At 44.6% G+C, this 26,469-nt stretch overlaps 1 long non-coding RNA gene and 1 other non-coding gene across 3 annotated transcripts in view; both read right to left on the reverse strand.

Moving 5' to 3' along the window:
• Nucleotides 1–26,469, reverse strand: part of LOC134484858 (uncharacterized) — a 36,751-nt gene that overhangs the window by 3,203 nt on the left and 7,079 nt on the right. The window lies entirely within an intron of this gene.
• Nucleotides 7,900–8,026, reverse strand: LOC120100435 (small nucleolar RNA SNORA17). The gene has a single exon (XR_005500190.1). It is a non-coding gene; the product is annotated as a small nucleolar RNA SNORA17 (small nucleolar RNA).

Consider the following 26,469-nt stretch of genomic DNA (forward strand, 5'->3'; position numbering starts at 1 on the left):
TCACAGGTATACACACACACACACACACACACACACACACACACACACACATACATCACCAAAATGTACACACTTCACACATCCCTATAACAAACAAATACCAGTGTCTAGTCACAAGGTAGCCCATATGTAAAACTTTTTCTTATTACTGTAAGCACTGTTAGAACCAGGAAAGTGTTGGAAACTGCCTTAAAACTGGCAGTCAAACAAGAGCATTGAACCTAGTGCTGGTGCAGGGGTACTAATAGTAGCATCCTACCTCTCAAGTATGCCACAGAAGACCCTGCTTTCTTAGCTCTAGTCAAGGACTTGTTTTTGTTTGTCTGTTTTCTGTTTTTTATTATGAACTTGAAGGCCGTACCCAGCACATGTTAGGAATGGAGACTCTGAACCACCAAGCATTGTGATCAAGTCCCTCCGTGGAGTCTGAGATATGTGGACTTTCAGACAGCATTGCCTGTCATGCGCAGGACACTGGGGTCATGAGAGGATGCTATCCTTGATGAGTCTCAATGAAGACAGACTCCTCGGCCCCCAGCATTCCTCATTCACCCAGCAGGAATACTCCCTGGCTGACTCAGGCCAGGAGTGAGTTAGAGCATTAACACTTTAGGTGCTTATTAAAGGAAATTCTTTAGGGCAATGACATTGAAGGTGAGTGCTCCTTCAATGCAGAAGGAGAAACCACCTAGTCCCTGATAGCCCCTTCAGAGCCAAGAGCCATTTGTGCCCACAACCTCTACCTAGGAGAAGCCATATGGGGCCAGCTTGGGCTTTAGTGTGACTGTAAGTCAGCACAGCCCTAGGCAAGCCAGCAAGGAAGCTTTAGGCTGGGGCTTCTCATGAATCATCCCTTTCTGAGAAATTTGGGGCTTTGTCTTTTCTGCCTCTTGACTGAACTTAGGAGGACCAGTGGCAGGTAAAAGGGACAGCTGTGTACAGCTATGTGGAGTCACATTAGGATGAAAACAGCATCAGAAGCCAGAGAGCCCAGAGAGCTGCAAAGCCCTGTGCCTGCGCTGCTCCAGGCTCCAGAGACAGAAATTTCTGTGGCCAACACAAGAGATCACCAGAGTGTGTTTATTGGCTGACAAACACCTGCACCTCCTTTTGCAGCTTCATGAGTTGTAATTCTAAAATGCATCTCATCAGGCCAAAGGGAAGGGTCAGAAGGTAAATGTGCCCTGAGGACTGGGAATTCTTCATTAACCATATTCTAGAGGACTTCGCTTGTATTCTTTGATTCGGGGCCTCTCTTCCACTTCAAGACTAAAAACATAGTCCCACCATGACAGCGTCTCTTGGTCTGAAACTCTTGCCCTTCTCTTGCCTCTGTCTATATCCAATGTTCCACACCTTGTTCACATATGCATGTGGGTTCACTTGGGACAAATGTATGTTTACAGTGTAACCTCCCAACTAAGATTCCACATCAGCAAAGAAGCAACTTTATTTTCCTCATGACTTTGGCAAAAGACACATCCAAAGCAGCATAAAGAATTAGGGGTTTGTTTTGATTTGGACTTTAAGGGCACGTAGTCTTTGTAAAGGGAAAATGATGATCTCAGGGGTGTAGGGCAGCTGTTCTCTCGATGCTACAGTCAGGAAGCAGAGAAAGATGAGTATCGGTGCTCAGTCTTTCTTTTCCCTTTTATATTTGGTGGGAAACCGCAGGCTGTGGAATTGTACTGCCAACCAAGAACCAAGAGGTTCTTCAGTTCCACCTCTCTGGAAATGCCATCAAACATGCCCACAGGCTTGTCTCCCTGGAAACTCTGAATTTAGTCAAGCTGATACTCAAGAACAACTGTCACAGCATCTCTCAAATTCTAGCGTCTGGCACCTGGGTAGACTTGAGAGAGGTCTTCCTGCCGGTCACAGTGGTGTTTGCCAGATCTGTGTTTCATCTAGCCAGGCCCTAGCCTCAGTCCTGAGACTCTCTTCTTGGAAGCTGCGCTTGGAAAAGCTTCACCAGACTCACTGCTTTAACTGAAGTTCTGTGAAGTGAGCAACAAAAACCAGGGCACAAACTGGCGGGAGCAAACGCTCAGTAAACATAATAGTAGCCTTGGGGAGCTTAAATATACTATTATAAAACTTTAGATTTAATTTCAAGGTTTGGCACAACATAAAAGAAAAATCCCCAGAATCAAATACATTCTTCCATGCCGGCAGCAACCTGGAGAGTATTGTTTAAGAAGAAATCGTACTTACAATGGAAACAAAATCTAAAATATTTAGAAACAAATTTAAGAATTGATGTGTGCCCTCTATAAATAAAATGGCCAGTTTCCTGGGAAATAGAACACCTTCAGTCTGGAATTCCCCCATTTCAATGCTAGGAGAAGCAGGCTGCTCCCGAGGCAGCTCCGACATCAATGCACTGTCAGTTTCCTTTCCTTTCCCTTTCTGCTAGAACTCTACAGGTCAAACAAAGCGTGCCCAGTGGTACTTCTGTCTATCACTTTAACATTTGCACACTCTCTATAACCTTAAATACTCAGGAATGGGCTAACCCTTAATAAATGTGTGTATGTGTCTAAATAACGTTCCCCATGCTCTGTCCCTTTGGAATTAATCCCCTTATTGCAGGGAAAAGCTCTCCACCACTTCACGCCTTGGCCATGCACATGCAGGCTTTGTTCTCATAGTGATGAAAAGAGACTGTGCTCGGTGACAGACATGTTACTTCTTAAGATGAGATGCTTGATACAATATTAGAAATTGACAGGACAGTTGATAGATCCCATGCAATTTACATGTGATTCTCCATGGACCATTAGGAAAGGGCTCTAAACCTCATCTAAAAGAGAACACCAGGCTGGCTGTGGGGTCAAAGGAACCAAGGCAAAAGCACGTGCAATGCTTGTGAGCTGCATACCTTGGGCAAGCTGCCATACTCTGGAGAGGTTAGGTACTGTTGCAGAGTGTTTCCTGTCCATACCCTGGCGGTAGCACTTGCTAGTTACAGCACCAGTGGACCATTGGAATTAGTGCTAATTATATGCTACCCCCATGTACTTTCTGACCCACTGTCTGTAAGCCATTCCAATGTAACACCCTGTCAGGCTGCCCTGCCCTCACTCACACCTCTCTTGGCTGGTTTCCACCACTCCAGACATACACATCACAATTCTGTGGCAGGCCCAGTGCATCCCACCACCATATACTCTCTTGAACTCAATTAAGTCACCACGTGAAAGAACACATCACATAATAACTTCTGATCCAATTGATAAGATATAATTTGCCCATCTAGACAGCACAGAATCCTGTACACACCCATCCCTTCAGAACAGTCATAATAACCTGTATCCACACGCAAAGAAGAATCTTAACATCTGCTGCCATGTTCTTTTGGCTGCCTCCTTCTCACTCTGGCCTCCTCTGCCTCTCTAAAACTTTTCTCCTGCCCATCCTTCCCTCCCATCCAATGGCAGACCTCGTTCTATCCTGTACCTGCCTACACCCGCATAATGACGTCAACCTACAGAGTACCTTCTTTATTTAGCAGAAACAGGCCATCTTTCCTAGGATCCTACAGGTCACAGAATGGAAAATTGAGCTGATCCCAGCATGTCCTACAAACTTATCTAAAGGCTCGGAAAGTGCTGTGTGAGGTGGAAAGAGTCCTGTGGTGTGAAGACTTCAAACAGACCGTGTCCCCAGAACAGGAGAGAAGGGCAGAGGCTGATTGCTCGTTCAGCCCATGCACGCTGCATTTGACAGCTTATCAAGCATTCCCTTGAAAGAGTACTTAGTGAATTTAATTACCGCACACAAATATGCATGTATTTGAATATCACGCTGAATACTATTAATTAATTGACAACAAAAAATTAATAGTCATTTATAATGTAGTTAACATTGGTCCCAGAAGAAACAGTGCCTACGATTTGGGACAAAGAATTTTTCAAAGTATTCTTTGGGGATTATCCATCTTTCCAGCAAATCCCGTAACTTTTTTTGTTTTTTGAAAAATCAGGATATGGTAGTGGTCTGAAGAGGGAATACACTCACCGATGCTCTGAAACAAGAATACCACAAAGAGAACAGGAAGGCGTGGGTGTACCTAGTTGTTCCAAGAACTCTAAGTACCATGACTACAAATGAGCCAAGAATTAAGCCAATGTGGGTAGACACAGTGGAGCCTGCTTCAGGGATAAAACTTAGAAACTTCGGGGAATGTGTTCCCAAAATTGACTGAAATAAGAAGTTGTCCTGGGGCCTGGTGTTTCTTTTGCACACTCTTGGGCTCTGCAGTTGTGTTCCCACCTACACCAGCAGTTGGAGGGCCAGGGTGTTTCTAGCCCTGAGCTACTGCATATTCTGGCAGAGTGTGGGCGCCACTCTAGGGCAAGTTACCTTTCTGGGAAGGGGGCCCTGTTGCTTAACTTCCTCTAGGTCACAGAGAAAAGCTGCAGGGCACTCCTTGACTTGCCTAGCTGTCTCTCCACACTGTACTTCAGCTAAGGTCATCTTCTTACTTTCCCTTCAATGTGCCCCAGGCCTGTTGCACCTGCATTCTCTTTGCAGTATTCCTGGACTCTGTAATTGGCTCCCTCTTCAGGCATCTTCTCTAAACATCACCCATTTGTCAAAGCAACCGAATGTAGCAACTGAAAGTAACAAAATGTCAGGGTTCATGCCACAGCGTGTCTTTTTTTTTTCCCTCTCTCTTCTAACTTCTACCACACCTATCTGGTTGCTCTTGTTGTGTTTGTTTGTTTGTTTGTTTTTGCTTCCTTCTGACTAAAGTGTAAGTACTTATTGGCTTCACTGTCCTCTGCTTTCCGGAAAGCCCAGCTCACCGCTAGGAAGCTAAGAAACAGCCATGTGGCTGCAGCTTTGTGACTCACTATCTAGTCCTCTGTGTTGGGGGAGCAGAGCAAGGAGTCTCCCTCCCCTGGGTGTTCCCATGCAGTGACTATACTCCGCAGAGTGGGGACAGTTCAGTCCCTGCATTTATTCTCCATGGCTGCCTCATCCTGAGGCTCCATCGGCCCTGTCTTCCTTTCTCCATTCCCCTTCCCCCAGTGCTTGACCTCAGTGTGATATGCAGCTCTCTACCTGTGCTCTTCCCCTCTTGTCCCACCACAAGCCATCTCTCTGACTGCTAACCACATCCTGATGTGTGCGTCTCAGAGGACTCAGTCAGACAGTATGAGACACTACTCTACGCTGCTCAGTTCTGTGCTTTTAGTGCCTTGAAATTGTAATGCCCATTAAAGCATTTAGCAAAGCCAATATTAAAAACACTCAAGCTAAAAAAAAAAACCACAGAAGAAAACAACACAGTTGTATTTTATGTTTCTAAATTAACCAAATAAATAATACTGCTGAGTTGATTAGGCAAAAATCACACAACATTGAGTATTTATAAGTATCCGATCACTGTGAATTTTTATAAAAAGACTTTAACCTTGATCCCAAAGTGATTTCTCTGAAGACCACTTCTCAGGAAATCATTTAAAACAAGCAGAACCAGGAACACAGCAGGCATGACCTGACTGACACTATTGGCTCTGGAGAATGCACAGCAAGTTCCCCCATGCCCCTCTTATCTGAGCTGGAGGCTTGAGTGACTTGGAGGAGAGAAATAGGAACTTGATTTGTAAACAGCTATAAGAAACCTGCTGATCAAGCCTTGGAAAGCTGTCTTTGTGTTCTGACGCTTCCCACACTTGCCTTCTGGATCTCAGGCTATTTTGCGAGGGGACTCAGAGTGGCCTAGGTCCTCTGAAGTCAATGTAGCCTCCCTAGAGCAAAACAGTTCTCTCTGTATATGATGAACAGGGTTTAAATCACAGCAGGCCCCGTTCTATCTCCCATGGCTGACCGCCGTGGAACATACACTCTGTATTGTTGATGTGTGGTGGGCAATGAATTCTGAAACATTTTATTGACTTACTAATAGCTTTTCAGGGGATGACAGAAAAGAACCACATTAAGCATACAAATCAATCATATACCTACTCTGGTTTCCAAACTCTAAAGAGCTATTGTCTGTCTCCAAGTTGGAGTAATAGAGTGAATCAGCTGAGAGTCTTCTAAGAACTTAGCTGGACTCAAGTCTGTGCCTGTGCATGACACTTGCTGTAGTTGTCTCTCCTTGCACATAGCAGGTTGCAACTCAGGAGTCAGAGCACGAAACACTCACAGAGAGCTGAGCCTATATATTAACACATCTACACACTCGTGTGCCAAGTGTACAGCAGTGAGAGTCAGACCGAATAACTCTACATTCTTTATCTGTGGGATTCTGACACGGTCACCTCAGGATCTGCACTCCTCCATCTAGGAGTCAATCCCATTAGCAAAAAAACCAAGCAAACAAGCAAACAAACAAAAAAAACCCCAAAAACCAAAACAAAAATCCCCAAAGAATTAAAATTAAAATCAAAAAGCCCATGACCCAGGAGAATGATCACTGTGCAAGGTGGAGGAGTTCAGAAGTCTCTCTCTCCCCACTATTGCTGTGAAGGTAGCAAGGGACATCAAGGCCCATCAGAAATCTTCTCATGTTGAGCAGTGAGTGTTTCCTGTGCCAAGTATCCCCAGGACAAACCACGCCATTACAGACTCCAACTTCTCCCTTCTCTTGAATCCTTTTTATTTATTTTTCCCTTTTTTTACTGGTTCTTTGTGAATTCCACAACATGCACTCATTTCCCACTCTTCTCATGCCCTCCCTCCACCCTTGCAACCTCCTCCACAAGAGAGAAAAAACTCTTCTTATGGAAGCTGTAGTGAGTCACAGTGTGTCCCATGGTATAAACTTTTGTCCACACCTCTTTGCTTGCAAATGTTCATCACCATGACTCGTTGGTCTAGTATGAGGCCTCAGGCTTCTGCTACTCTATCAATACTGTATCCTCACTGGGACTCCTCTCAGATATCTTGTTGTCACTGTGTCCTGGAGACCTTAGGCTTCTGGATGTATAGGACCAGCCCCTTCATGTGTTCCAGTAGTTCATGAATGGGGTAGATGTTGGAGTAGGCCAATTCAAAACCCTGGATCTGGGCCTGAGAGGTATATGAGCTGGTCATCTGGCTTGCACTCCTGTTCTCCCACCCTCAGGGCCAGCTCACCAGCAGCCCCCTTAACCAAGGTCAGCTTTATCCTGTTGCCCAAGTAAGGTGTAGGGCCTGCTCTCCCACAATGTGTAGGGGCCGTCTCTCCTGAGTACTGCAGCTGGCTAAGGGCAGGGTCGGCTACCCTGATGCCCAGGTGAGGGCTGGTGTCTGCACATGTCCCTGGGATGTCTGCCTAGCCTCTGGTATTAACGGACCCCTGTTGCTGCAGGGTCAAGGACCCAGACATGGCTCCCACTGGGCAGCAGAGGCCAGGACCCTACCTGGTCCCAGATGGCATCAATGGCTACACACATCAGTCTGTTCTAACCACACTCAAGTCTCCAGGTCTGCCTCTCTTCATAGGGCCCACATCCTTCTGTTTCTCTCCCATTTCTCCACCACTTATATGTTACTCTTAGTGGCTCCTGGGGTCTCTGGGTGTCTGGGGCCATCTCAGGAGTGGTCTTAGGTGCCCCCTCAAGCATTATGGCCCTGGGCAGGACTTGGGCATAGTTTGCCTGAATCCCCAGACTGGTCCACCTGCCCAGGCCCCATAGTACTGGTCTGGTGGTTGTCTTGGACTTCCTCTTTGTCCAGGTTGCCAGAGTGCCACTGATCTGTCTTGGGCTCACTCCAGTCCAAGACCCATGGTCTCAGGAAGGTGGGGTGGGGGTTCTAAGTCTCTGACTTGCTTTCTACCTTGGGAGCCCAAACGGGCCTGCCTGGCACCCGACTGGTGGACTGGTGGTCATCTCAGTCTAGCTCCTTGTCTGGGTCCTGGCTTCAGAGTGGTGGTCATCTCAGGATAGCTTCTTTTTAGAGATTGTTAGGTTACGAATCATCCAGATGTTCATAGGTAAGAACACTGAGCAAAGACATAGCCTCTCTCCTCTCTGCCATCTACTGACACATGTGAAGCAGCAGTGACACCTGCAGCCACACCTGCAGGCTTCTTTTGAATTCTGAGACTTATAACTATGAATTGTTAATTTAGAAAATTTCCCGACTAAAGGGTAACATTCATTTATTAGCTTAGAGTACCTCAGTATCCCAGAAGACAGGCACCTGGGACAGACTCTCCTTGAAGGGAATAGGAGTTGCAGAGAATTCTGCATACCTTGTCTACTTACTGTCTGCTGGGCAAATGTGATTTGTTTAGGACGGGTCTCTCTGAGTTTATGGTACTTGGAGAAATATATCAGTAAACTCTTATGAAAAAATTACTTAGAAAACTTCATACAGAAACTTTTTCCTACAGAACTGTGAAGAATGAAGAAATGGCAAACATTTTCGCCCTCTCAGTATCTGAGAGGGACGTAGTTCATCATATTTGGTGGAGAAATTTGACCCGGTGAGACACAGAAGCTGTAAGAGAGCAAACCCTGAGACTTGGTACTCAGCTTCACATGTGATCTGTGACTATCCATGGAGAACAGTGTGGCATGCAGAAGCCTATGCTGTTTAACCCTCACACACAAGGCAACACACATCTGAGAGAGGCTAGCAGGAGGCAGCTCTCTCTCCAGAGCTGTATGTTGGGTGGCACAGAGGAGACAACACTGATGTTTAAATGAGGAAGCCATATGCAATAGGCTTCGTTCTCAAATGTGGAATGTGTCTGTCACAATGGTTTCTAATCTAATGTTGGTGAAATAGTTGCCTCATTTTCTGTCTGCTTTCAGAGTAGACATTGCAACACTAGGGTTTTTTTTTTCACTTTTCACCTAAGAAGTATAATGATAATCTTCACTATCAACTTGACAGCATTTAGAATCACCTGGAAACAGTTTCCCAAACTGTGTAGCCAGTCAGGAAAACCCACCCTAAATCCTAAATGTGGGTAGTGTACTCTATAGACTGAGTCCTAGAGCAGAGAGAGAGAGAGAGAGAGAGAGAGAGAGAGAGAGAGAGAGAATAAAAAAAAACAGCAGCATGTATCTCTCTGACTGGAGATGCAATGTGACCATGTGACCATGTGGCCATGTGACCACATCATCATGTGGCCATGTGACCATGTGATAGGGGTTGTCATGTCTAGAACATTTCTCACAAATTACATCTTCCCTGCCAAGATGGACTCTATCTTCAAACTATGAGCCAAATAAATCTTTCCTTACTTCCCCAACTTGCTCTCTTCCATCATTTGGCCACAGAAGCAAGGGAAGGACAGGTCGTGAAGCTAGACAGCTGTCTAGTAAGGGGGTGCTGCTTAACTTGTAGATGGCTGCCTTCTTGTTGGGTTCTCACATAGTAGAGAAGGGAGATGGAAAGAGATAAAAGGAGACAAACAAGAAAGCAGAGATAGTGAGAGACAGTGAAAGAAAGAGAGATCAAGTAAAGAAAGGCAGACAGGCACAGAGAGGGAGCTGCCATGTCTTCCACAGGCATCAATGCCATTCCTGAGAGTTCATGATCCCTACTGTCCGCACATACTAGTAGCAACACACTTGGATTTAAGTCTCAAGGCATAATTCTGAAGCAACTCTTTCAGTCCACCGTAGCTCTCAGTTCACTCCCTTGCCTTCAGTCTTGAACATCTGTCTGTCCTTGCATCATCCGTCCATCCAGCTATCTATCTATCTATCTATCTATCTATCTATCTATCTATCTATCTATCTACCTACCTACCTACCTATCTATCTATTCATTTGGCATGGTAAAGGCTTACCTGTGTTTATTGTATAACAAAACATGAAATGACCAGTGAATGATGGAGGCTGGTCCTAATCACCTCTGAGGTCAGTTGCATTCACCCAGGAGCTGCCTAGTGGTTGTCCAGTCAGCTTCAACCCTGTGCTGGGTTCCTTGATAGAAACCAATGATCGGTCCTCATGTCTATTCCTGTGGTTCCTGATGATTCAAAGTCGTGCACTTTGAAGTCTCCCTTGTACACACCCAATGCCAAGGAGCTGAACCAGACAGCAACGGCTTCAGTGATGGCCACACAGGTTTGGTCTTTGATTTTACTTATCCTAAACTTGGCTCCAGCATGCAATCCCTTAATAATGTTGCATCTTGAAATTAAATTTCCCCTTTTCTGGTCTCCCATGAGTTTGTACTTTGAGAGACAAACTAAGGTTATTTCTCAAATAGTTAAGTATTCCAGTGGGAACAGGATCATGCCAAATCCAGGCAGGCATTTTAAATATTACTTAAGAAAATTAAACAACGGCAGCCACCTAATGCGTAATTAGACGGCTGTTGAATGTTTCTGATTTGCAGCTGGTTTGATTTACTCTTTGAAGTAGAATGTATTTTCATCTCCATCAGAATGTGTGAAGACAGTGGCAGGGGAAAGGATGCCTTGCTCTGGCTGCTACAAGGAAGGTTTGGTACAAATCTGAATTTTAAATAATTTCTCAGTTCCTACCCTTCACATGGGGTGGGACAGAGTCATTTTAAATATGTAATGTGGAAAGCAATTTGAGCTGTGCTAAGCAGTTTACTGGTGAGAAGGGGGAAGGGGGAGACACTGCCAGCTTTCATTTCTTGGCCCTTTGCCATGGGTATCTGAGATGCCACTGTAGATTAAATATGTCCATTCCAAGATGAGTCAGTGCCCTGAGCCCCTTGTACTGGATGAATCGATCATATCTGAAATTGAATCTTTAGCTGTGGTCAAGTTGGAAGGAAGACATGACCTAATATGACTGTGGGTTCTTGAAGAACAGGAGAAGAAAAGGGGACAGTCACCATTGAAAATGACAGAGGGGCATGCCACAAAGATCAGAGGGCAACTTCCAGGAGTCAGTTCTCCCCTTTCTCCAGGTGGGACCCAGGAATTGAAGTCAGATCATCAGGCTTTTTGAGAGGGACCTCTACCCACTGAACTATCACTCCCTACACACCCTTTCAAAGATCTCACATAACATAAGCTAATAGGAAACTAACTCTGTAGAGTAGTGTCCTCAACCTGTAGGTGATGAGGGGACCCCTTTGGGAAACTTCTATCACAAAACTGTTTATGTTATGAATCATAACAGCAACAAACTTACAGTGATGTAGTAGAAATACAAATAATGTAATGGTTGGGGGTCACCACAACACAAGGAACTGTGCTAAAAGGTGGCAGCATTAGGAAGGTTGAGAACCCCTGCTGTAGAGGAACTCTGATCTCAAATTCAACACCTTCCTGGAACTCTCCATTGTTACGTTTACAGGCCAGTGTTTCCATGTCTGGCTCCATCCTGGTCCTTCCCATCTGATTTGCCAAGGTTAGGGCTGCTTTGATTCTTCTGGAGAGCAGAAACTAGCCTAGGCAAGGACCGAAGAGCCCACCTTCATGGATCTCCTAGTGATGTACTGACTTGAGGAGAGGTGAGATGAAGTTGACCATGACCAATGATATGTAAATGAAACAAGAAAGAGCAGATACTGACTAAGGAAGTCACCGATCCCACATTCACTCCTCATGGCCCATCGGTCAAACCAAAACACCTTCAGTATCAGAGCCATCTTCCAAGGCTGGGTCCAGGACATAGAGACTTTAGATACCCACTACAATGCCAGCTCTTCTAGGCAAGATCTTCAGCCTGTTTCCAGTTTTCTCTTGCCTGTCTCCATAATTATAATTCTTTAAAATGAAACCTACAGGTGCATGTGCATGCACACACACACACACACACACACACACACACACACACACACACACAATCTACTGGTTCTGTTTCTCTTAGGATTCCTATCTAATGTAGTAAAGCAACCTACAACCAAGTCAGGGATACATAAAAGTCTGTGGGACACAGACAAGGAAGGCCCAGCTGTCTTCCTAGGAACTTTGGGCCTGATGACCACACTTGTGCCCACCAACAAGCCCCAGTGTAGTCCTATACCTGATATATCTCCTCTCAGGTTCATCTAGAATTGTCCCAGGTCTGCCTGGCTGATATTGGGATTACCAGAGTTACCAAAAGCCATTATTAGGAATCAATTCCACAGAACCAGATGGTCAATTGTGGTCTGAGATTCACTACCTAGAAGCTCAAGCCACAGCCAATTACAATTAAAAAAGAAAATAGAACGAAGGAGACATCAAGAAGTGATGATAGCAGGCTTTTGGAATGGAGGTGTTTTGAGTTTCAAACGTGAAAGAGATGGCTGAGCCTCACACCGCTGGCCAAGATCACACACACTGTGATGGTTAGTCTTATTTTTCAATTTGGTAAGACTTAGACTCACAGTGGAAGTCGGTCTTCAGGCAGGTATGTGAGGGATTGTCTCCATTAGGTTAGTTGAGGTAGGGAAACCCAACCTAAATGAAGATGACATCATTCACTCCTTGAGCTGAGCAGCTGCTTCATTGTTCTCTACTTCCTGACTGTTGATGAGCCATGACTAGCTGCTCCATGTCCCTGCCACCATGCCTTTCCCACCATGCCAGGCTGTACTCTCAAAATAAACCCTTCCTTACTTAAGTTGCTTTCGATGGGTATTTTGTAAGAGCAACTAATAGGCGAGTGTGTGTGTGTGTGTGTGTGTGTGTGTGTGTGTGTACTAACCTTAGTATACTAACAATACTCTTACTGTAATGTGCACTCAGGAAAGATCTTTTCAGAGATTCTAGGGTTGCAGAGGCCTCTTTAAGTGGAGGTACAAGGCACAAAGGTAGATTTCAGCACTCCAGACAGAGGCCCATTCTCGGGTACAAAATCTCCACCCTAAAAGACAGGCTCACTGATGAGTTATTCACTAAATAATGACTGACTAAGCTGGTAAATCAGTTCAATGAACAAGAGAGTAGTGGATTGTAGCAGTGTTGATACTAGAATAAAGCTCAGAAAGCTAGGTCAAACGCTCCGCATTATGTTAGGAGAAAAGTAAGAGTTAGAAGGCAGGTTCCTGTGCTCAAGGTCACTGGGTAACAAGCAGCAAGCTCAAACTCCAGGGTAATAATTAATTCCCTCTTCTAATCACTGTTGATGATGACTCTGGCCAGACACCCCTTTCCCTGGAACTCTCTGTACAATTTACACATCCATACATCACACACTCGGCTTTTCATCGTGTTTCCATATGTTGCCGTCTGAGCAGACATGTCCCTGTTCCTCACCCATAAAGGACACAGGCAAATGAGTTCTGAAGGTAAAACTGCAGTAACAGATCAACAACAGAAATGTATTTTGAGCTTCATCTAATTAAAGCGGCACCCTGAACATTATTTTTTAACTCAGAGTCCTCTGGTGTCATGTGTAGTTTGATGAGAGATTTGAATCTGTGAGTGGATGACAACTATTCAACTCCCCTCAAAGAATATGGTGAATATGAGTGGAATGGGTCTGCAAGGCTTTCTCTCTCTTCCCTCTGGGAGTCTTTTTCTGTAGACTGTGAGGAGAGGACACTCACTTGGATGCAATCAGTACAATGTCTGGACTCTCAGCAAACATGGGTGTTTAAACGCTTTTGTGTTTCTTACTACTTATTGTCTACCTGGAGTTCATGTTTCCTAGGTGGGGGAGAGACAGGACTTAACTCACACAGCCTTCTCTCTCTTAGCAATAAATTTGTATTAAAAAAAGTCAGAAGAACTAATTATTGACTGACACAGGGAAAGATAGATAGAAAGTGGGTCACAGGTGACTCCTGGGGTGAAGAGTGGGGGACAGACAGGAAAGGAGATACCTGGAGACAAAAGCTGAGGCTGGGTGTATAAGCTGCACATTTGTGAAGCCTATATCTTGTGCAAGCAGAATCAGACAGAGAACCCAAGGAGTAGATGTGTATGGAAGTATGACCAGAATCTGTTTATGGCCCAGCCCTGAAAATGTGGAAGATTTACTCATCAGATTGTGTCCAGGGAGCAGGTAAAAGACTACAGGTCTTCAAGCGAAAGCCCAACCTTCATAATTCCTAAGTGCTCCAAAGGAAACAAAGAGGAAACAAAGGGAAGCATTCAGTACCAGGTCATAGGTAGCAGGTCAGTCCTCAGAGGGAACTTCATGGAGAGCTTCAAACACAATAGGCAGTGAGGCATGGCCGTGGCCAACAATGGCAGGTTAAGAGCTGGACAGTCAACAAGGTGATGCTAGGATATGGCAGAAGGTCAGAGTGAAGATCAGTGGATAGAAAATTAAAGGAAATGTAAGAAGGTGGCTGTCTTAGTTAAGGTTTTACTGCTGTGAACAGACACCATGACCAAGGCAGGTCTTAGAAGAACAACATTTAATTGGGGCTGGCTTACAGGTTCAGAGGTTCAGTCCATTATTATCAAGGTGGGAACATGGCAGCATCGAGGCAGGCATGGTGTAGGAGGAGCTGAGAATTCCACATCTTCACCTGAAGTGTGCTAGCAGAATACTGGCTTCCAGGCAGCTAGGATAAGGATCTTAAAGGCTACACCCACAGGGAGACACCTACTCCAATAGGGCCACACCTTCTAATAGTGTCACTCCCTGGGGTGAGCATGTACAAACCATCACAGTGGCTTTATTGTGACAGTATCTTGCTTTTATATTCCAGGCTGTCTCAAGATTCTCCTGCCTCAGTATGAGCTCCTGTTCTGAACAGAACCCTTTTGGGAACACCAAGATGCCATATATCATGTAAATATTACCACTTGATAGGGGGTGGTGTGAATGAGGAGTAATGACTACCCTATCAAAGAGGAACGGGAGAACCAGAAGACTACGTTCCCATCACAAACCTAGAGCACCTAGGATAGGACCCGCCTACCGGTTCCCTCCTCCTTCACACCCTCTCCTTCAAATCAACATTGCATCAACTAGGGACTGTACTTCTTGAGGGTAAATGTGGCACAGCTCACAGCCAGGTGCTACCAACACCTGAAATTCAGTTCCTAGGGTCCCTGTAGGTTTTCTTTGGAGCTCTGCCTCGCATCAAAGTCCTTCTCATTTCTTATCTTATATTTCTTACCTAGTTTGTCCCACATCGGGGGCCAGATAGACCCTATTTCCAGTAAGATCCACAGACATAAAAAGTCAGTCATCAATCATGTCCACATAGGATCTTGAGGTTTTGCTGAAACCAATATCACTTATGTCAGCAGAAATTAATTTTAATCTGTGTTCAAGCTATAGAAATTTGCAATAAGCAGGTTAGCTTCCCCTTGTGATGCATTTAGTCTAGGGAAAATGGTGGATGGATTGATAGATAAGGCTGTGTTCTGGACTTAATGCTCTTCTGTAGTGTGGTGGACATAGTATTATGGGATTTAGAGTGTGTGTTCCCCTCTGTAGAACCCCAGAGACAGCTAATTAGTCTTTTCTTTTCCCCTTCCTTACCATATACCCCTGCATTTCCCCCTCCCTCTCTCTCACTTCAGAGATAGATGGGAATATACATTAACAGCAGGGATCTCCTTCCAAGATACAGCAGACAAACTGACAGGAGCCTGTCCTGAAAACAACAGCCCCCAGCACCCAGAGGATCTAATGAATCCTAGAAGCAGTTGATCGACCACACGGCAGAATTCAAATGCCAATGCAATTTTCCAATGCTAATTTTTAAGTGCAACAGAAGCTATCTATAAATTACCTTTATGACTTTTACATCCATAATTTATTTCCTGCCAGGAATATAATACATCATCCGGTGGCCAGTACACAGTAAGAGATGTCAAGAGTCAAAGTTAAAGGACACAGCTCACATTCTTGACTTTCCCACTTCCGAAGCCTTTGGGGAATCTGGATCTCGTTGCTATTTCCTGAAAGCATTTTAAGAGTTGCAATTTGTGTGGTTAGGGACTATCCAGGAAAGCCCTATCCCGGGCAGGTCATGAAAGTATGTACGCTTTGGGTACATCTGTTGTCCATAGTGTGAGGGGCATCCCAAGGAGGGAAGGACAATGAGAGAAAACCCTTAGTCTCTGCTGCTAAGCTAGAACAAACAGGACCAAGTTGAGTTTTGGGGATTCGGAGAAGCTCACATGGGAATGAGATGTGCCACCAAGTTCTGTTGATTCTTTGTTAAGTCAAATGAACCCAAGGAAAAGGAACCACTAGAGTTACAGGAAGTTAAGTCTTGTAATGAACCTTTTAAACACTCGAGTGCCCAGGGGACATCTTTGCTCTTCAGAGAGAGTTTTGCAAACCCACAGCAGCAGAACCCAGCTGGCCATTTAATGTCAGCAGTGATACAATAGGCTTTGATGCTTTGCACATATGTGGCAGGAACACTGCCAGTGTTCATCTGAGACTGAGCCAAAGTTCCCTTCTATGGAGGCCAGCCTCTTGGATGACACTTTCCCGAAGCCGATCTGTACAGCTGGCCCCTCTATCCTCCCTACCGGCCTGCCTCTTTCTGCCCAGGCTTCTCCAAGCTCTCCCACACGCAGCAGAGTTACACTGGCTTCTTACTGCCCTCTCTGGGGACCTTTTGCCTTCCTATTGTAGTATCTTTGACCACAGAACTGATGGGGTGGAGCCCTGTGAGAGGCCACTCCACACCTGGGGCAGTCAGGAGACACAAGTATCTGCCTTGGTGCTAGTCTCTTCTACACACCATGGCTGTGTGCAAATCCCTTCGGAGAAAGAGAGAAGTTCACATCTACGGGGCATCTGTAGGTAGCAATGTAGGAAGTGGTGGGTGGGAGGTGGGGGAAGCTCCCTGCCAGATCCTTGGGGTCTGCAACCCGTATCCATAACCACTGGGCAATGCTGCTTCTTCTCAGTGAACCCCATCATGGCTCTCTACTACAATCCTTCACAGGCTTCAGAGACTTGCAGACGATTCCTAACTCATAGCCCAGGCACCAGGATCTACTCCAATCCTCTGTTTCTCGTATCCTCTTGGTCCCTGGTGTGTGGTCCTCCAGTCTGTCATCTCACACCATGGATCTGTAGACATGTACAGCACTTCTTCCCACCCTCCCCCATCCAGAGACTGCATCAAACACTCAGAGAGGCGATGGCCCTCACATCTTAGGTGCAGGGGGAGCCGTGTGTGCCCCAGACATTTATACCAACAGAGCCTTAGTTCAGCTCCATGGGGAAAGTCAGTCGTCCTGACCATGAGTTTATTTGGGGGTCAGAAAGCTGACTCAGTGGTTAAGAGACTAATGACAGAAGACTGATGTTCAGTTCCTAGCACCCATATTAGCAACTACCTGAGACTCCAGCTACATGATACCTGACACTTCCATGGGCACTTATATGAACCTTCTCTCCCCTCTCCCCTCTTCCCTCTCCCTTCTCCCCTCATCCTTTCTCCCCTCTCCTCTCCTCTCTCTCTCTTTCTCTCTCTCTCTCTCTCTCTCTCTCTCTCTCTCTCTTTCTCTCTCTCTCTCCCTCTCTCTCTCTCTCTCTCTCACACACACACACACACACACACGCACGCACAAAGACAGACCCATGCATGCACAGACAGAAACATATACACACAGAGAGAGAAACAGACTCACACATGCACACAGAGACAGATAGACAGACACACAGACAGGCACACAGACACATAAAGACAGGAACAAACACAGACACACACAGAGACACACACATACACAGACAGACACACACACACACAGCACACACAGACATACAGAGAAACACACACAAATATAAACAAACAAAACAGCCTTAAAACAGATGACAAGGATCCCTGCTAAGAAGCTGCATCCAGAGCCATTCACTCTGACCTAGGCTGCCTCTGTGAAATCTGCTCTTCCAGGAACTAAAGTCACCCCTTTCTATGATGGCAGCTCTGCTATCTCCAGTATTTAATGTCTGGGCTAGGTAATTCTGGATTCAAGGAACTAAAAGCTCACATAGATTGAAAAATGGTGAGTAAACTCTATTCCAGAGTGACAGTACAGAGGAAACTGAGGCATCAAGAGTGGCAGCGGCCATGGGTATGGGGATGCTCATAGCCTCTGATTATGACCTGGAGCCTCCATTAATGGGGTTCAGCAGAAGTTTGTTTGCCAAGGAGAGCTGCTTGGATGGTTCTATTATGAGAGAGTAAGTTAAGCTACCACACATGCCACTTCCCATGTTGCACCTGATTGTAATCATATATATGCCCAATTATGTATAGGCTTAAGATGGTAAATAGGGTATTCTTCCCAAAAATTTCCTCAAAGGACATAGTTTGCCTTATTGTTCATGCACTCAGAACTAGTTCAGGCCAGAGTGGCTTCCCTACTCCCCTACTAAGCTGGGGTAGAGCTTGTTAAAGTTTGATAGCCATTAAGAGGAGAAATGTATTCTACTGTTTGGAATAAGGTGTGAAAGCAGCTTGGTCCAAGGTTGCTAATTGCATTGTTCAGAGTGGGGTGAGTATAGTTCTTGCTGTAAAGTACAACTTTGGACATAGCCCAAGCCGAATAGCTTCCAATTGCTAAGATGTCCCCTAGGGTTGCCTGCCTACATAGGAAGGAAAGACAGCCACTTCCTTCCTACTGTGACATTCCCCAGAGTCTGACTTGTGGAGCCATCATCAGCTACTTGAGTGAGGAACCTCAGAAGGTCAGGAGCAGGGCCAGTGCTCAACTTTTGTGCTGAGACAATGCCACACTTTTTCTCATGGAGAAAAGTGTCTCAAAGCTCATCTATATTCAAGAGGATGGCCTCATTTAAAAGGAAATGAGGTGTCAATTCTGGCAAAACAGACACTGATCCATAGACCCTCCTGTGAGTTAAAATGAAGGCACACAAGCCAGAGGTGGCATTGATGAGTTCTAGTAGGTGTCATATGTGCCTACTACATCATGTCCCTCAAAAGATGCTATACCTACCCACCCAACACACTGCAAACCCTATGCTGAGGCCAAGGTGCACACACTGTCCCTCAGCCCGAGACATCAATAACTCCCAAACATGTCCCTAGCCTCTAGGACACCCATCAGCTTCTGAGGAACCCTTTGTCTTCATTATGTTCTTAGATGCCCAAATGATTTAATGGAAGAAAATGCAATTATTTTCTTGGTGTGTCAAGGGCCCTTAGCCTTGCTTGTCTATTTACATCATTTTAGACAAAATGACCTACTTTTCAGTTCTAATGGTTTGTGTCATGGAAGGGACAAATTTGAGTACTGTCATTCACAAATAATGTGGTTTTGTCTCATCAGAGAGACTAGCTCCTAACTCTGTCACATGGTAAACAGGAATTGTAGTGAAAACAGCAAAATGATATGGTGTGAACAGCTGGTTAGTAAGTGTGCATAGCAGAAGAAACCAGTCATTGTCCTAAAATAAAATGTCCCCCACATTTCGGCATTATCAGCTCCTCTTTCAGATGGAGAAATGTGAAACTTAGAGGGGATGAGGAACCCAGGCATTGAATCTCAGAAACAACAACAGGACCTTTGTTGTGGGCACAATTCAAGCTCCTTGAAGCATGGGGCTGCAGTTTTCCTCACAAAGCTGATTTGCTAAAGACATAATAATCGACCCTTAAACAAAATGTTGTCTTACTTCTATTTTATGGAATTTGTATTCTATTTAGAAGACTTTTGGAACCCTTACTGTCAAACAGATTGTCCTAGAAACCAAATGCTTCCAAGGAATACATTGGTCCATTTCAGACGGTAATGCCTCGCTGAATATATCAAGTGCAAAATTGACACCTACGGTAACTCCTCAACAAGAGCTTACTAAAGGAGAACCGGTGTTCCCATCTTAGTTGTCTGGCTGGATTCCTCAACGAAAGTCCTGACAAGAAGCAACTTGAATGAAGGACTTCTTTAGGCTTACAGTTCAAGGCGGTGCATTTCATCCTGGTAGTGAGAGCAAGACAGAAGATGTGGGATACTGCAGGTCACATTTCAGGAACAGCCGGTAAACTGGGCATGAACAGGAAGTGGAGCTCAGACATAAAACCTCAAGGCCCGCCTCCAGTGACCTACTTCCTCTAGCAAGGCTCCGCCTCCTTAAAAAAGTTCAATGACCTTTACAAACAGTGCCCGGATTCCTCTAGGGTTCAATCACTTGTGCCTGTGGGGAATGCTTCACATTCATATCTCGATAGCCACCAATTACTGTGTATTTAAAACACACACACTGACTGCATAGTTAAACTTTTGAAATACATAACTATCGGATTGGGGGGCTGCTGATACAGCACAGCTGGTATAGTTCTTGTCTGGCATGTATGAAACCTTGGGTTTGAGATACAGCATGCTTGTAGAAGATGCCCATAAATTCTTGGGAGGTGTAGCAGGGGGTAATCCTCAGTGCTGGATCCTGTCCCTGATGCTCTGACTTGAGTGCTATGAAGAGTCTGCTCTGTGCTTCATTAGGGATTCACCAGCTTACTCCATCAAAATAGACATTATGTACTGGAAATTCCTTAAAAACCCCTGCCATGCAGAAGACATTGCCTTCACTGCCAGTTATGAGAGTCCATGATTGGCAGCCTTTCTTTATTCCAGTTTTACATTACCATTTAGACCAACCAAAATACTCATCTTGCCAGAGAGTAAATTGCCACTTTGAAACTCGGAAAAACAGGGAAAGTATAAAATTCTGAATAACGGCCATTGTGAGGATCTAAGCACTGTGTGGTTGTGGGAATGAGGCAATTTGCATCTTGTTATGTTTCCGGCCTTCTTGCTTTCATAATTATCGGAACACTCCAGATCATTAACGCTGCCAAATACAAATTAGAAAAATAAAAGTCTCCCAACTGATGCAGACTTTTTCCAATCCAGGGCTCTAACTACTAGAGTTTTCTAAATGACACTAATCTTTTTACTTTATTGCAAGTTCTTCTTTGTGGTCATAAGCTCCACTCAATATGAATGTCTAGAGCAATGAAACACGTGCTGAGCCCCTTTGATAGAAGAGAAAGCATGGTTATGTCTTGCTACTGTGTGGACAGAAAGTGATAGCTGATCAAAAGTTGGGAGCTGTTCTGAAGGTGTACTGCTTCCAGACAGACAGACAGATGGCGTTCATTGGGATGGAGGATCTCTCTTGTTTGTGTTTACATATGAAAGATAGCTTAATCTTGTAAACAGATCTATAGAGCTACCTAGAAAAATGAGAATATAAAATTAAAAAATAAATGGGATAAGCCCATTTCTGGGGACCTACTATTCATTGTGGGGGAATTGGAGTATTCATTTGACCATGGGAATCATTAGACAATATATAACATCATCCATCCTCACTATGTAAAATTTGTTAAATAAATATAATATTTTAAAATAAAAAAAAAAAACAAGGTCAGAAACAGAAACAGAAGGCAGCCATAAGATGACCCCCAACCTGCAGCCAAGTTGTGCCTCCATAGGCTTGGAGATAAAAAGGATCAAGTTAGTAACCTAGACAAGCCAGGGATGGAGGGGCCATAAAACAGGAGAGGGTGGAGTCTATAAAGAACGCTGAGCTGCATCCTGACCACAATCCTGGGCACCAACACTGATCACCAGAGCCCCTAAAGGAGAGCAGCTGTGGGAAGCACCCTAGGCCGCCAACTCAAGGTCTCTGAAGGGGAGAGGCCCAGTAGACGAAGCCTACAGGCTGAGACTAGATTTGAATGAACTCGTTTTGGGATGACTGGAACCCATACTACGGAGTCCTACCCAAAGCATCCCTAGGCCTCTGTCTATTTGACAGGAATGTTTCGATGTGTTGGTATAAAATTTAGAAATAACCTTTATAAAAGAACTAGTACAAGAAAGCATGGGCACATAACCGCCCCTGTATCGTTTTATCCATAGTTAAAGCCTTCCCTTGGGGGCGGGGCATGCACACATGACTGCCCCTGTATCATTTCATCCATAGTTAGTTAAAGCCTTCCCTTGGGGGCAGGGCGTCCTGGTGCAGGACACAGGAGCCCAGGTACAGGCACACTAGCTGAGTCTCAGTTTCAGGGACAAAGGTGCGGCTGAGGTCTCCACATTGGGGAGGCAATGACCTAGTAGAGCCTGCCTATTCCCTCATTCCAGGGGTCTACATACACTGGGCCTCCTGTGGTCCCTGTCCTGTCTTCCTGATTTGCCACAAGGAAGGCTAGAGCCTGACAGTCTGGCTGGTTCTCTACTATTGCAGCTGAAATAAACAAATCTCAAATATGTTTTATGACATTTTAACATATTTTCACAATGTCTGACTATCTTCTAAAGCCCTTTCAAAAAAACCTGAACTTAGAAAATATTGTGCCTTCTCTAAGCAAATTTGTCAAGCATCTGTCCTGAGGTTCAGGTTGATACTCAATGTTCTCCAAACATTCTTTCTAAGAAAGAGGGCTGTAAATTGGGTGTTTCTTCCATATGTTGTAAATGTTGTACAAAGTTTGCATGGTTGCATTCGTGTACACACACATCCGTGGATGCATAAACATGTGACACATACACAAAATACATTCAGTATGCTTAGATCGTGCTGTTTTATAAGCATGTACCCTGGGTTTCTCACTGGGTATATATAGTCTTCATTTAAACCAAACTGCCCGGAGCTTCATGCACCATTCAAAATGAGATGGCTTCTGTCTTTTTTAAATACATGGCATTGAAAAACTCATTTCTTTAGGTGTTCCGAAGCCAAAATGCAGTTTTGATGTCCTTTTCCTCTCGCAACCTAGGCTGCATTATTAGTGGCATATATTTTGCTATGCTATTTACGTTTGTTTTTAATTGGCACATTATAATTGCATGTATTTCTGTAGTGCAGTTGGATGTTTTATGTATACATTGAGCAATAAACAAATCAAGACCATTGGCGCATGCGTCATCTCAGACGCAGATCATCTCTTTGTATTGAGAGTGTACAATGTCTTCCAGCTGCTTTGAAATGTTCACTGTATTATTTTCCTAAAAATAATTAACAAAACATATAGAGACTGCTGATGCAGCCAAAAGTCAGCCCTCTCGACAGTTTTCTACTTCCCTGTGTGGAGCTTAGAAGTGTGCGAAAATGTCATCCTCTGTATATTCCTGGTGAACATTTCAGAATGCCATTCTGTGCTCCTGCCACGTTGTTCTGAAGGGGACTTGCTACTATCTCTGCCGAGATTCGTGGGTTTTGGACATGAGGTGGGGCACAGAGAAATAAGAGTAGATAAGGCAAACCAGAGTGAAGTGATTCTTTCTACTCCTGGGTTAGAAAGCCCTTCAATCAGGATCATCTGAGAAACAGAACCAACGGGAATATATACAGTGCTTCTGCACAAGGGCACAGGAACTCACAGTGCATATGCATGCAAGGACACAACAGTGCTTCTGCACAAGGACACAGGAGCTCACAGTACATATGCATGCAAGGATACAACAGTGCCTATGCACAGATACATGGTAGGGAATTTGTGGTGTAGAATTTGTACTTGGGTTTGTTGTCGAGTCTGCTAAGTCCAAATTCTTCAGGGCAGGCTAGAGGAGAATGCAATTCCATTGTAAAGTCAGCAGGCTAGAGACCCAGGAGAGCTCAGTGACTAAGCTATGATTGCTACAATGCACTGAGAAGCCCTTCTGTTGGAGAACTCTGCCCTCCTGCAATCAGGGTAGGTTGTCCTTCCTGTGCGTTAATGTATAGCTCTATCAGTTGACCAGATCAACTGATAGAGATCACCTACATTATAGAGGGCTCTCTGTCTGACTCCAGCTACTGTTGAAATGTTGCCATTATTCACAAGATTGTTGCAGAAACACATAGAATAATGAATATTCAAGGAGTGTGTGGCCATGTCAAGGTGACCCATAAAATAAATCACCCAAAGTGCATAACCTTCTCTCTCTCTCTCTCTCTCTCTCTCTCTCTCTCTCTCTCTCTCATCTATCTATCCATCATCTATCCATCTATCTATCCATCTATCTATCTATCCATCTATCTATCCATCATTCATCCACTCATCTCACTGCCAGAGATTATAGCTACAGTGTGCCATGTAAGTCCTCCACCACTGACTTACACCCCGAGCCATTGTGATGATTTTAAATATAAAAATCCCTACATGTTATATTTCTGCTGGCGATGAGTCAATGTTCTGTTCAAATAAAAAGTGAAAGAGGGAGAAAAGAATTATAAAAGCTAAGCTCTTCTCTCATTACACAAATTACAAAGTAGGTATGGGTTCAGACAAGGTAGGTGCAAGACCTTATTACTAATCAAAACCCAGAAGAAGATTAAAGTGTACCTACAAATGAAACTCTGTACAAGGTTGTCTTTTAACTTTTATTTAAATTTATTTGTGTGCGTGTGCGTGTTTGTGCGTGCGTGTGTGAGTGGTGCGTGCGTGCATGTGTGTGTGTGTGTGTGTGTGTGTGTGTGTGTGTGTTCACATTTTAGAGGAGGTACCAGCAGAGGGCAGAAGAGAGCAGCACACCCTTAGGAACTGAAGGCTGTGAGCCACCTGTTGTGAGTGAAAGAACAGCAAGTGCTTTCAGCTGATAAGCCTTCTTTCCAGCCCCAGGGTCGAGTTTTCCTGGCAAGGAATTGTAAAGCCATGGTGCTTTCTTTGCATCAGAGAAAGGGTTGTATGCATGCTGGCTGAAGTGGAGTGTAATTATTCAGTGGCGTTGTCATTCTAGCACTGCATCCTCATAGGAGCACTCAGGCTACACTGTTATTTCGGCAGAACTTTTCACAACAAATACCACCCATGCCATATATTTGCATGCTGATAAATGGCTAGCCAGAAATCATGGAATTCATCTCAAATCACACAATCAGAAAATGCCATGGCATGCAAGTATTTAGTTGCATGGTGGTGACTCTGGGCTTTCCTCTTGCAGTTGAGTGTCTTGATTAGAGATCAGAATTACCATGTGGCTTAAAGAAACAGAAATGGGTGATACATTGTGATGATTCATGGTAAGAAGACTAGGAATGACTAGACTACTCTGAGAGTGCTAGAAGTACAAAATCTATGTGTGTCTTGGATGCTGCTTTGAGACAAGTATTTATGTGACATTAATAACAAGGGTGTTCCCCACTAGCCCCAGGCTGTAGATCTTGACAAGTGCAATGGAATCAACAAACAATGGCTTGGAAGTAACCTGCAGAGACATCTAGTAATGTGCACAGACCGCATTATAAACCCCCAAGGAGCATACAGATTTCCTGTTTCACTGCCTGCTGTGACGTAGACATGAGCACACCAAGGTGCTGCCACATTCATTACACTTCATCCAATAAGACAGGTGTCGGGTGATCCACTACCTTCTCGCATACCATAAATGACACCACTCGTGTCAAATGGCTTCACCACTATCAATGGTTCCTACAATCCTTCCCATTTCCTGAGTCTTGCAAACAGCATTCCCCAGTCTTCCTTCAAATCACACGGTGAACACAGCCTCAGACTACTTCAGTCAGAGGTGGGAGGAGGGAGAAACATCCCCTACAGTGTCATCAGCCTTCTCTCCCTAGGTTCAGTAGACACAACTCGCACTTCCGAGTCTCCACCCTAAGTCCCACATAGAATTACTTTCATGAGTGGCAGGAAAGGAACCACTGCTCGCTCTCCTGCAAGCCACAGGTGACAGAAGAAATCAAAACCAGGTTCTTTACACGTGTTTTGAAAATCATTTTAGGAGATCGAGGGGCAGGGGACAGCAGAAGGGGTTTTCAGATTAAGCTCGAAGCTGGGAATAACTTCCTCCTGCTAACATCCCAAGGTGATGTCCGATAGCATGGATGCATGGCAGGTGCTGCGAAGTCAGGATTGCTATGGTTTAAAGACAGAAACATTTCGAGCATCCCCACCCTGTGAGGAAGGAACTTGACTTCGGGACATTCAGTGAGAGCTTGTGCTGAGATAATGTGGGCTTGATTACTCCATCTGGGTGTTCACTCTAAATCTCTTTCTGACTAATATTTCAATAGTCCATTGTACTTTTACGTAATTTTTTTCATTTTATAAGAGAAATACCTCTAAGCAAGGTCCAAACACTCCTTCATGTTAACAAAAAATATAGAACCCTCCATAATATTAAGAAATCATGACATCTCTTGTTGACTAGAACAATGGTACAAAAACAGGCTAACAAGTGGACCACAGAAAGTGAATCACAGGAGGGGAGAAAGGGGCCTTAGGACTCATGTTCTTATCTCAAAACAGAGCCAGACCCAAGAGAAAGAGAATCTAGTGAGAAATTCTGGCTATTTCCTGCTTGGTACCGTCTGCTGGATGACACCAGGGCCAGCTCGGTAACTGGATTACTTAATGAGAATTAGGCCATTGCACTGGACAGTCTTTGAGTAAGTATCTGGGTAATGGAGGCAGACGATGAGATCCCTACAGCAGAGAGCTCGGAGTCTAGCACGGCGTGGAAGGTACTCAGCAAGGGATCTCTAGAGATTTGCTATCATTTGCATTCTCAGTGGCTGTAGGAGTTTAGCAAAGCATCCTTGACATTGGCTCACTCTCTGCTGGCGTTTCTGGTGTCTATGCTTCCACCTCCTTGGTACACAATCCACACCCACAATGGCTCCATACCCACAGTCTATATGTTACCTTGCCTGGCCACTGATCTGAAAGACTAGTCTGGATTATTCAGATAGA

The sequence above is a fragment of the Rattus norvegicus genome, chromosome 1 (genome assembly GCF_036323735.1).
Source record: "Rattus norvegicus strain BN/NHsdMcwi chromosome 1, GRCr8, whole genome shotgun sequence".
NCBI lineage: Eukaryota > Metazoa > Chordata > Mammalia > Rodentia > Muridae > Rattus > Rattus norvegicus.